Below are 12,290 nucleotides of genomic sequence, written 5' to 3'. Positions count from 1 at the left end.
TAGCAGTTCACAACTTTCTTCTCTAGTTCCAGAGGATTAGATTCCTACTTTAGCTCTCAATAAGTTATTGACAAACATTTTGCATATATGAATATAAGATTAACAGTCATACTCAAAAATGAAAATTAATATTCCTAAAATTGTTAATGCCATAATATGGACAGAGAACACACAATAACCAAGTCATGCAGATATGTAAAAGATAAATCACCTAATTAACCTTGAGTTTTACAGATTTTTTTTGTAATTCTATCACTGGTTCTCCATTCAAAATTGGGAAACCATATAAATACTGAGAGCCTCAGGTTTGCCAACTCTAAAATATATTCAGTATTTACTAATTTTCATAATAATAATTGATTGAGACCATCTTGGTAAAGTCTGATATTAGAAATGCCAGTAGATCCTTTCTATTAATAAATGGTTTCTAGGAGCATAGGAGGATGATTAGCAAGGTATGCAAATAAAAGAATACCAGTCCCCATGAGCCAGCCTGGAGTCAAACCTGAAATCATCTGATCCATAGTCAGATGTGTTATCCATTGTGCCACTATGTGACAGATATGGAATAACGTTTTTTAAAGTTTCATCTAGTCTCAAGAATGGAGACTATTGGAAGCAAGAAGAGAAGCACAGAAAAGTCAAAGAAAAAAGGAGATTGCCAGATGTCTAGTCAATTAAGCGCATCTGTTGAAGACTCAAGCAAATGGGGCAGGGGAAAGAAAACAAACAAACAAACAACAGCAACAAACAACAACAGCAAAGAAAGCCAGTGAAAGAGGATTGCTGTAAACCAACAGAGAAAGCACAAGATACAGAAACTCCAGAGCCTACTCTTAGAAAGATTTCAGTTCCTCCATTTCCAGAACATCTGCCCCCAGTGAACTTGACTCATCCGAGATGCTTTGTGGGCATGGTGCCAGAAGAAGTTGAGCAGCAAAGTCCAGAAAGTAGGTGCTTATATAAATGACTCCTTGCATGGACTTTCCCAGAACAAATGACATATTTGTTCCTCACTTATCAAAAGAGGCAAGGATGAAGACATCTCATAAAAAATGAAGATGGGTAGGGTCAAGTATGAAGTCTCAGGTGAGAGTTCCTCTTGAAATGGTCCCTATACCAGAGAATCTGTGCCTGTCCTGACTGATCCTCCTGTGCTCTATGAGATAATTAGCACCACTGTTGTGTCTACAACTTCCTCCAATGCTGTGTTGGTGTTTTGGGCCAGAATTGCAACTGATGCTAAAAGGATTGGGGCAATGCAGACAATGTATCACCTGCACCTGAGACCTATGGGGAAAATGTGTGTGGTTCATGGGAAAAGCCTTCCTGCAACCTCAAGTGTTTGGATTCTTCTGCAGTTCCATGCCAGACAAGCTTGGGTACCTGAGAAGAAAGGAAAAGTGATTGCCTTCTTCCTGCTTCCAGCCTGCACGTTTCAACCCTCACCCTTAGAGGACAAAATGCTGTGCCTCAAGTATTATCAAAGGAACAAGGTCTTAACTAAGAGCCTTGAAGGATAAAGGTCAGATCTCTTAAGTTTGGGTTAGCTACTGGCATCACCAACTCTTGTGGAGTGATCTGACAAGCTACAGCTGAAACTTAGAATGATGGAAATCCACATTTATGCCTCTGAAGGTGTCCATCCAATCCAGAAATTTGGGGTATTGTAAGTTAGTTGATGTTTAAGCAACTTAGTAAAAGGTAGGGAGGACACCAAAAGATGCACTTCTCTTAATTGTGATGGATGAACACTGGGAATGGCCTCCTACACTTGTATGAAGATAAAAAAGTTTTCTATGTGTTCTGTTATTAGCAGTTCCTGGGGCAGGAATATGACATATCCAGATACACTGTTGCTTTTCCTGTAATCATCACAGTGGGGTCATTGCCAATACAGTGATCAACAGTAAAGACTTAGCTTGTGCTTCTAAGACTTAGGTGCTTGTCCTTTTCCCTGGGTTGAATTATGTCATTAGTGTTTAGTACTTGTGTTTGTTTTCTGTTGTTATAAAATATTACAAACCAAAAAATTGTTTCTATTAATACTATTATTAGTGCAACAAGATATATATTCTGATGGACATGCAGTATAAAGGGGTTTACATGTATGTTCACAATGTTTCTTGTATGATTTTCAAAAGTACTTTGTGAGCATAAAAGGTTATGTAATACTAGGTGGCTCTATATAGTCTGTCATTCATTGCATTGAGTATTAATCTGTGCTGACAGTCACAGAGATATTATATTAATATCTGTACATGTAGAGGGATTATACACCAGCAACACAGGTGCTCTGGCAAGGGATCAAATCCAAAGATATGATCTAGCCAAAATGAAGACACACTCTGAATTACAGAATGATCTGGCTAGAATACAGACATTCCCTTAACACACATCTTTAATTCCTAACCACAAAGATAAAGTTAGTTTGCAGAAGGAAGCAGCTGTATTTGAAAATGATGTCTAATTGAGAGTCAGGTTAAGTGATCAGAAAATGATTTAACAGAATGAGTCACTGATAAGATACAACCAACTCTTTAGAGCAACAGAGTGAGTTAGGAAGGGGAGGGCAGTTAGGTGAGTGCAGTTCATTTAGTTCAGGCAATGCAATGGAGTTCAGTTTCCTTCAGTTCTTGTAGTCAATACAATCAGTTCAGTCAATACAGTACAGTTTTTGAAATTCAGAGGCAGGTCTTCCAGGCAGAACAATTCAGTGAAAATCAAAGAGATGCCAGTTTGAATCAGTCATCCATGAGAGAAATTATAAGCCAGAACAGCTGAATTTACCTAGCTATGTGGAGCTCAGAAAGAACTAGAACGGGTGAGCCTATTCAGTTGTAAGCTGCCCAGACAACAATTACATCTGGTGAATAAAGAATCCTTTATAAATGTATAGGTTTATATTGAAGATTAGTTCAATTTATTTGAGGCTGAATTAAAAAATATCTAGTGAAGCAATTAGAACAGGCTACAGAATATATTAATCACCATATAGATATCTATTCATATAGTCAAATATAGATCAGTTTTTATAAGACAGCTTAAAAAATACTTCTTATTCCTGGAAAGTATAACAGAGTCTTATTAATTGATGCAAATGTGTGTTCAAACATAATTATGAGTTATAATTAGTACTGTACTCTGTAGATTAGAATGATCATCTTGAAAATCTTTTGTCAATTAAAAACCATTTGTGGATTATGCTAATGGTTTCAGCATTAATTCAGAAGTCTCCCCTAATAAAAGAATGATAAATTTCATACCAACCTTTTATAAATGTAACAATACCATATCAGTTTATCAACTTACATCATGTTCACTTATATATTCTTCCATAGATGACTATTCTTCTCTAATTGAAATAGATAACAGAAGACCAAAATATTAACATCAGTTGACAAGCAAAAAAAGAACTCTATATACTTTGAAAATAGCTGCACTGATACTCTTTAGAATGCACATGCTCATAGAAGCTGTATTTATAGTAGCCAGTATCTGGAAACAATCCAGATGTCCCTCAACAGAGGAATGGATACAGAGAATGTGGTACATTTACACAATGGAATACTACTCAGCTATTTAAAACAATATCTTCATGAAATTCACAGGCAAATGGATAGAGCTAGAAAACATCATCCTGAGTGAGATAACCCAGTCACAAAAGAACACATATGTTATGTACTCACTGATAAGTGGATATTAGCCAAAAAGAAGCTTGGGATAACCACTATCAAAACACAGACCATATGGAACTGAAGAAGAAATAAGATCACACCAAAGTGGGGATACCACAGCCCTAATCAGTAGGGGGAAGAGAATAACCTCTGGGAAGGGTTAACTGAGGGACCAGTTTAGATATGGGAGGAGATGGGGGAGAAGTACAAAAGGTAAGGAATTTAAAAGTAGCTGTGTAGAAGTGGGGGAGTGGGGTCTGGGGTGCCTACTAGAATGTCTGAAATGCCAGGGACCCTAGAAGTTCCCAGCACCTAAAAAATACTCAACAAAGGGGAGATAGAATCTGTAGAGATCATATCCAACCATATCCAGTGATTAGGCATGGCACCCAGTTGAAGGATGGGGTTACTCACCCACCTCAAAAATATTAATCCAGTGTTTCTGCTGTCAAAATGAAATACAGGGACTAAGAGTGAAGCAAAAACTGAAGCAAAGGCCACACAGAGACTGCCCCACCTAGGATCTATACCATCTGTTAAAAACAAACTCAGACAATATTGCTGATGCCAAGAAATGTAAAAAGAACTCTATATATTTTATAATTAGCTGCACTAATACTCTCTTGAATATTTAGTCTCAAATTATGGTATGCATAACTGAAATTTTTTATTCAATTATGGCTGCTCCTCGGAAAACTGGGTATGACACTTACGGAGGACCGTGCTATACCTCTCCTGGGCATATACCCAGAGGATTCCCTGGCATGCAATAAAGACACATCCTCCATTATGTTCATAGCAGCCTTATTTATAAAAGCCAGAAGCTGGAAAGAACTCAGATGTCCCTCAATTGAGGAATGGATTCAAAAAATGTGGTATATTTACACAATGGAGTACTATTCAGCAATTAAAAACAATTTTTTATTCTTTTTTTATTCGATATATTTTTTATTTACATTTCAAATGATTTCCCCTTTTCTAGACCCCCACTCCCCAAATGTCCCATCTGCCCCCTTCCCTCCCCCTGTTTTCCCACCCAAACCTTCCCACTTCCCCGTTCTGGTTTTGCCTTATACTACTTCACTGAGTCTTTCCAGAACAAGGGGCCACTCCCCCATTCTTCTTGTACCTCAATTGGTGTGTGGATTATGTTTTTAGTATTCCAGTTTTCTAGGTTAACACCCACTTATTAGTGAGTGCATACCATGATTCACCTTTTGAGTCTGGGTTACCTCATTTAGTATGATGTTCTCCAGCTCCATCCATTTGCTTAGGATCTTCACGAACCCTACATCAGATAGAGGGCTAATATCCAAGATATATAAAGAACTCAAGAAGTTAGACTCCAGAAAACCAAATAACCCTATTAAAAAATGGAGTACAGTTAAACATAGAATTTTTACCTGAAGAATTTCGGATGGCAGAGAAGCATCTTAAAAAATGTTCAACATCATTAGTCATTAGGAAAATGCAAATCAAAACAACCCTGAGATTTCACCTTACACCAGTCAGAATGGCTAAGATTAAAAATTCAGGAGACAGTGTTGGCAAGGATGTAGAGAAAGAGGAACACTCTAATGCTGGTGCAGGCGCAAATTGGTACAACCACTCTGGAAATCAGTCTGGCGTTTCCTCCGAAAACTGGGCACCTGATTTCCAGAAGATTCTGCTATACCACTCCTGGGCATATACCCAGAGGATTCCACAGCATGTAATAGGGATACATGTTCCACTATGTTCATAGCAGCCCTATTTATAATTGCCAGAAGCTGGAAAGAATCCAGGTATCTCTCAACCGAAGAGTGGATGCAAAAAATGTAGTATATATACACAATGGAGTACTATTCAGCCATTAGAAACAATGAATTCATGAAATTCTTAGGCAAATTAAAAATAATTAATTCATGAAATTCTTAGGCAAATGGTTGGAACTGGAAAATATCATCCTAAGTGAGGTAACCCAATCACAAAAGAACACACATGAAATGCAATCACTGGAAGTGGATATTAATTAGCCCAGAAGCTCTGAATTCTCAAGGCACAGCATATCAAATGATACACAAGAAGAGGGAACAAGAGGGCCCTGGTTCTGAAAAGAGTTGATCCAGCATTGTAGGGGAGTACCAGGACAGGGAAATGGGAGGGGATGATTGGGAAATGGGCAGAGGGAAGAGGGTTTATGAGACTGATGGGGAGGGGAGAACCAGGAAAAGGGAAAGCATTCAGAATGTAAACAAAGAATATAGAAAATAAAAAAGAATGGTATTTGATATGTTAACAAGGGTACACACACACACACACATACACACACACACACACACACACACACACACATATATATGTATATATATATATATATATATATATATATATATATATATTTCCATATATATATAAGTTTCTATTGATCAGTATCAATGGAAATGATAATTTAAAAAGTGTTAAATTCAACACAGAGGATCATATCAATATGAAACTCATGAGAATATTTATTTTATTAAACAAAATTGTACATGTCTTTGTTTACACATGTTGTCACTGTACAAAGTTAAATATGCTCACTTTACTTTTTATGTAGATAAATTTGGCTTAAAGTAATAACTAAAGTAGACTTAATAATTACATCATTATAATAATACTATGGATATGACATACTAATAAATCAAGCTTTTATCTATTAGTCTTTTGAGGCTATTGCTTCTTAAGTTCTCTCAGAATTTTTATGAATGTGTATAATCTTTTGAGTTATGTTCAAAAGATAAAATGCTTTTCAAAGTAATGTATATGCCTAAGAGTAATCATAAGTTTAAGCTTATTCTATGGAAATATCAATATATATAGAGAGAAATATCCATTTCTGATATAGAGACAAGCTGAAAGTTTAGTCCGAAATTAGAGATATGGTTTGATTTTATCTTTCTCTCCTTAACCTGCACTTTGATAACTAAGTTGTGTTTTGCATTCTTCATGGCTAGAGTGCAAGGAGTGTTAAATTACTTAATTAACTCTTTTGTGGTGATGGTGTTTAGGGCCTTTTAGAAACAGTACTTTACTCTTTAAACAGTTTAAAGAGTAAAGTACTCTAAATACTAAATACTAAAAATCTCCGTATTTAAATATTTGACATGTGGTTACCTCATTGGGAAAAGGAGTTTCTCTCTTAGTCCTATGCATGTTAAAAGCCTTCCTTCGCTCTTCTATGAATAGCTGTGGTGCTACAGATTGTTCTTTGTCAGGACCTCAGTTAATTTTTCCTTACTGTTTTATCCAATAATGATAGATGCAGGATCTGTTCTATTCATAATCCAAAATTCAGAAACAGCACCAATAGAACACTATACTGTCATTTTGCTTGAATTTCTGATCCATTCATCTGTATATCACACATCTGTTTTTGATTTTTTCCAAGAACAGAAATATAAAAATTGTCTCATGCCTTAGAATGAAAATCAAAACATTCTCCACTTACCTACAAAGAGCAAAATCAAGAAGCTAATGAAATAGAGAATGCTGTTTCTCTACATCGAGAACTTGTCGTGCTCCCATGTGGGAGTATAAACAAGATGGATAAAATATATCCTACTTTTTAAATGGAATTTAGTTTTTAAATTAAATCCCCTCTATGTACTCTTTGGGATTTGGACTCTATGATATTTAAACTGCAGCTTATACTTCAGTAATACCTGTAGTTTACATTTTGATGGACCAAGAGTTATCTTCCAGTGAGCATAATTTCTATAAGGAAGAATTAATCCAGCAGAAAAACATTTGTTTAGACTCAAATTCTAATTTAACTTATGCTCGCTTTTTTATTTTGTAATGTACTATAATGACTATAAGCAAAATATTGCTTTTCTGAATTGAGAAATAATTAAAAACCATTGGAAGATTATCTTTTTATTTTAAATGATAACTAAATATAGTCTAAAGCCACTATTTTTCTGGTTTGGTTAGTGATAAGTAAATACACAAAACTCATTGGCAATACTTATTCTAAATTTAATCTTTTTCCTTGATATTTAGCAAAAGCCATTGTATATGTAACATGTTTATGTGATTATTTTTTGACAGTTTCTGAGGTCATCTGTATTTTTTTCTCAATGAGGTACATGTTAATACAAATGCTATTATAGGATATTAGCATAGAAAAATTTATATGTTTAATAATATATAAAATAGTTATTAAGATATGAAGTATTCAGTCTATCAAAGAATATTATTACTAGAATGTATTACATATACATAAAAAGATTATATCACACATCTTAGATTTTTCCACACAATGCAGCCAAAATAAAAGCTGTGTTTTTTTTTGTAATTTAGTTTAAGGCTATACTTTTTGTTATATGAGTTTAATATTGACTCTCTGGTTTTCTGTTTTGAATTACTAGTGGTGTTCACATTGATTAGTATAAGCTTAATGAAAATTGAACACTGATTTTTAACTAGCACTTCTCCCTTAAAAAATAATTAATTTTAAATTTTAAATGTTACCTTGACAATAATTCCCAGAACTCCCAAATTATCATATTTTATAATAACATTTTTATTCCCTAGTTTATAAAGTTTTGTTTCTCAATAGATGATAGATACAACAGAAAATAAAGCATAAATTAACTGACTCTATCTAAAAGTCTGGCAGACAAATAGATAGCCTTTTACATACATCTTGCACCTAAGGAGAAAATTGTTCTTTTATGGAAACATAAAACAATCAAAATGTAGAATTCATCTATAAATTCAGTGCACTAACAAATAAAGTCTAAAAGTCTCAAGGGAAGAAATACAACTGTGATAATGAAATTAAACCTTTTTTTGCATGGCTTGAGCATTACACAGTACTATAAATATATGGCCACATAGAATTATAAACCTACAAAGAAATTATGCAGAACAAATACTGTGCAGCAATAGTGTTTTTCTTATTTTGTAGACTAAGTTAGAACTATACAAGCTGTTATCATTGTCAGAAACTAGGTGAAGGGTATAAAGGACCTTTCTGTATTATTTCTGCACATCACTGTGAGTTCATAATTGTTTCAAAATAGAAGGTTATAAAAAGATAACCCTTTGACTTTTTCCAGTTTCTCATTTAACCAAACTCATAATTTTTGCACTTTGAGATATCCGTATTCAAATAAAATTGCTCAAAATTCAAGAAGGACCTAGGACCCATTGCATACTATTGTCAAATATGGTAAAACACAATAGAGGAAACATTTTTAAAAACATTGAACTATAATAATTTGTATAATATAAATAAGATATCACTTTATATAAGTAGAAAAATAATTATGATTATCTTTCTAAAAGATGTTCATGTAAATGTTTCATATCTACTTGAATATTTTTATGTAGAGACTATAAATAGGAAAGATCAGTGCTTCCCTTTTACAGATTTTTAAATCATCTTATTAACAGAAGAACATCTTATAATTTAGAATAAAAGATAATCCTAACAATAACTTATAATGATGAGTTAAAAATTGCAAGTTGTATTACGAGTTATACATTTATGCATGAATTTATTTACAAATACCTAAGCATATACAATGCTACTTAGGGAGATGATAATTAACCTGCTTTTCCCAAGGAGTCCTAGTGCCTAATCTAGCAAGATTAAGCAAACACTTATGTTTCAACCAAAAATTTTGATATATCATGTTTTCTACAAATTTGTTTAAAAAGACATTACTAGGTAATTAGATAAGAAGAGGGGTGGATATAAAATTAATAATACTTAATAATAAAACCTATAAATATATTAACATCATTTTAAGTATTTAGAACATTTGTAAGAGTAGAATCTATGTATGCCTTCTTTGCCCATATGTACAACAGTTCTTTGCCAAAGGAAATGTTCCCTATATATCACTTGAATATATTATCATAAAAATTTTGAGCACTGCTCCCATAGAAATGGTCAGTTAGCTTTGGAGATCAAGTAACATAATGCTATTATTTCATAGTTAAGAAAGCTAATTTGGAATTAACTTGTTCTAGTCCTCACAAACAATAAGTGGAAAGGATGAATTTTAATACTGGTCTGATTTCATACACAGTGCTCGTTTTAGAAGATAAGAATTATCTAAGAATATTGCTTTAAACATTTACAACAACACTATCAATTATGTTTCCCCAGTATCCTATCAATATGATTTTCCTGTATATCTGCCATTACTACATGTTTACCAAGGAAAAAGAGTAAAGACAAATATATACTTAAGAATGAAACCTCTCTTCTAACCTCAGCCCTAAGCTGTAAGTTGTAACTGAGACACTACTAAATATGTTAATAGAAAAACAAAAAAATATGGTCAATGTAATGAAACAATGGTTATGAAAAAGCATGGAACAATCTATAATATCCATGTGCAGAGATATGCAAAGGTTTTGGGGAAAAGTGAGCATTTGCTCTAAGATTTGAATTACCAGTATTATGGTAATAGGGCCAAAGGAAAACAGTTTAATGTATAATATTCTGAACAAACATGTAATTTAATATTTTGTTCATTTAGCAAATTATGGAACAGAATGTCTGAACTTACAGAAACTCTAAAGCATTTCAACTAACTTCCAATAACATTTTTTCTTCATAAGTATATACTAAAAATGTAGGGATTTATCCCATGGCATCCTCATATCCCAAGAAATTTCCAGACAGTATACCCTATTCTATTTGTTTGTTTGTTTGCTTGCTTGCTTGTTTACTAATTACATCCCAAGAACTGCCCTCTCCTGGTTTTCCTCTCATTGAGTTCCTTCCCATATCTGCTCCCCTTATCCTCTGAGAAAGCACCTTTCCCTGTATCCCCTCACCCTGCGGAATGCTTTTCTAGAGAACTTTTTCCTAAGCAATTGAGAATTATAACATGTTTTAGATAATTCATCAATCCAGAATTACTTACGAAAAAAAATACACAGGGATAACTATGTGATTTTTTTCTTTCATTTGTCTAGAATGAAGGATAATTAAGTCATAACATAAAGATTATGATTATATTTCATCAAAAGAAATTTTATAGATTGTGTTTGTATAGATTATAAAAATGTGTGTTTTTAATAGGTCTGAGAACAGCCTGGAGAAGTCTGTAGCATAGTCCTAAGATTGACCTGTTGAGATTCTCTCTGTAACCCATAATTATTGCTTTGTTCAAATGACCTGGTATCATATTCACCATTCTAATTAGTAGCATAGTGTTTTCTCCACCTCTCTTCCCATTTTAAGAAGAATTTTTTCTGTATAAAATATGTTGGTTATAGTTCTCCTTCCCTATTTATCTCCTACTCCCTTACCACCTCTTCTTCTCACCAGATCCACTCCTTTTTTTAAATCCCTCATTGGAAAAGAATAGGCTTTTAAGAGGTAAAAACCAAACATGACAAAATAAAATATAGTAACATGAAACTAAAACTATCATACTGAGGTTGGACATGCTAACCAGGCAAGAGAAAAAGTGTCCCAAGATCAGGTACAAAACAGAGACCTACTCATTATCACAGTCAGGATTCCCATAAAATTTCTAACCTAGCAACTATAGTATGTACGTAGAAGACCTGGTGTATACCTAAGTAGGTCTGGTACTTGAGGTTTCTGTCTCTGTGAGTTCATATGCATCTTTTTTGGTTTTTTGTTTGTTTGTTTGTTTTTGTTTTTTGTTTTTTTTTTGTTTTTACTTTTTTTGTTGTTTTTTTCCGAGACAGGGTTTCTCTGTGTAGTCCTGGCTGTCCTGGAACTCGCTCTGTAGTCCAGGCTGGCCTCGAACTCAAAATCTGCCTGCCTCTGCCTCCCAAGTGCTGGGATTAAAGGCATGCGCCACCATCGCCCGGCCATATGCATCTTGCTTAGATGATTAAGGGTCCTTTTTCTCCAGGTATCTTTCATCCCCTCTGGCTCTGGTACTCTTTCCTCTTTCTCTCCTGTGAACAGGAATTTGATGGAGACCTCCAATTTAGTCTCTCTCTCCACATAATTACTACCTCTGAGTCTTTTTCAGTCTTTGTTCCTATATACTGCCTTAGGAAGTCACTATGATGATGCAAGGTAATAAACTGATCTATAATTATAGCAGAATATTATTAGGAGTCATTTTATTTATACAACTTTCTTTAAGCCAATTGTATTTGGTTTCACTGTAGGTCTCAATCTAGTCTCTGGTTCTTTTTTTTTTTTTTTTTTAGCATTTCTTTTTTTTTTTTTATTATTCGATATAATTTATTTACATTTCAAATGATTTCCCCTCTTCTAGCCCCCCCAATTAGTCTCTGGTTCTTGATTACTCAGCAATTTAGGGCATGGATTCCTGCTCATAGAGTGGGCCTTAAGTCAAATCAGATACTAGTTGGCTTCTTCCACAGTTCTGTGCCACCATTGTCCTAGCATATATTGCAGGCAGGATAGATTGTAGGTCAACGTTTTTGTGGCTGAGTTGGTTGGTGTCCATGGTATTCTTTTGATAGCCTGTACAGTAAAAACCAAAGGCACTAGAATGGTAAAGGCTTCATGGAGACACAAAATCAAGCTTTCCATCTTCAATAAGTTTTGTGGGCATTGTCCTCAGCACTGGAGCCCTTCTGGCAGTTATCAGAGAGTGACCCTCTGTCCTAGCATCA

At 34.3% G+C, this 12,290-nt stretch overlaps 1 pseudogene; it reads left to right on the top strand.

Annotated features, from left to right (window-relative positions):
* Positions 1–602: 602 nt before the first annotated feature.
* LOC127674380 (developmental pluripotency-associated protein 4-like) lies at positions 603–1,523 on the top strand (annotated as a pseudogene).
* Positions 1,524–12,290: the final 10,767 nt, after the last annotated feature.

This window comes from Apodemus sylvaticus, chromosome X (assembly GCF_947179515.1).
Source record: "Apodemus sylvaticus chromosome X, mApoSyl1.1, whole genome shotgun sequence".
In the NCBI taxonomy this organism is placed as follows: Eukaryota; Metazoa; Chordata; class Mammalia; order Rodentia; family Muridae; genus Apodemus; species Apodemus sylvaticus.
Note: the sequence above shows the minus strand (reverse complement) of the source record. Positions and strands in the feature narration are given on the sequence as shown.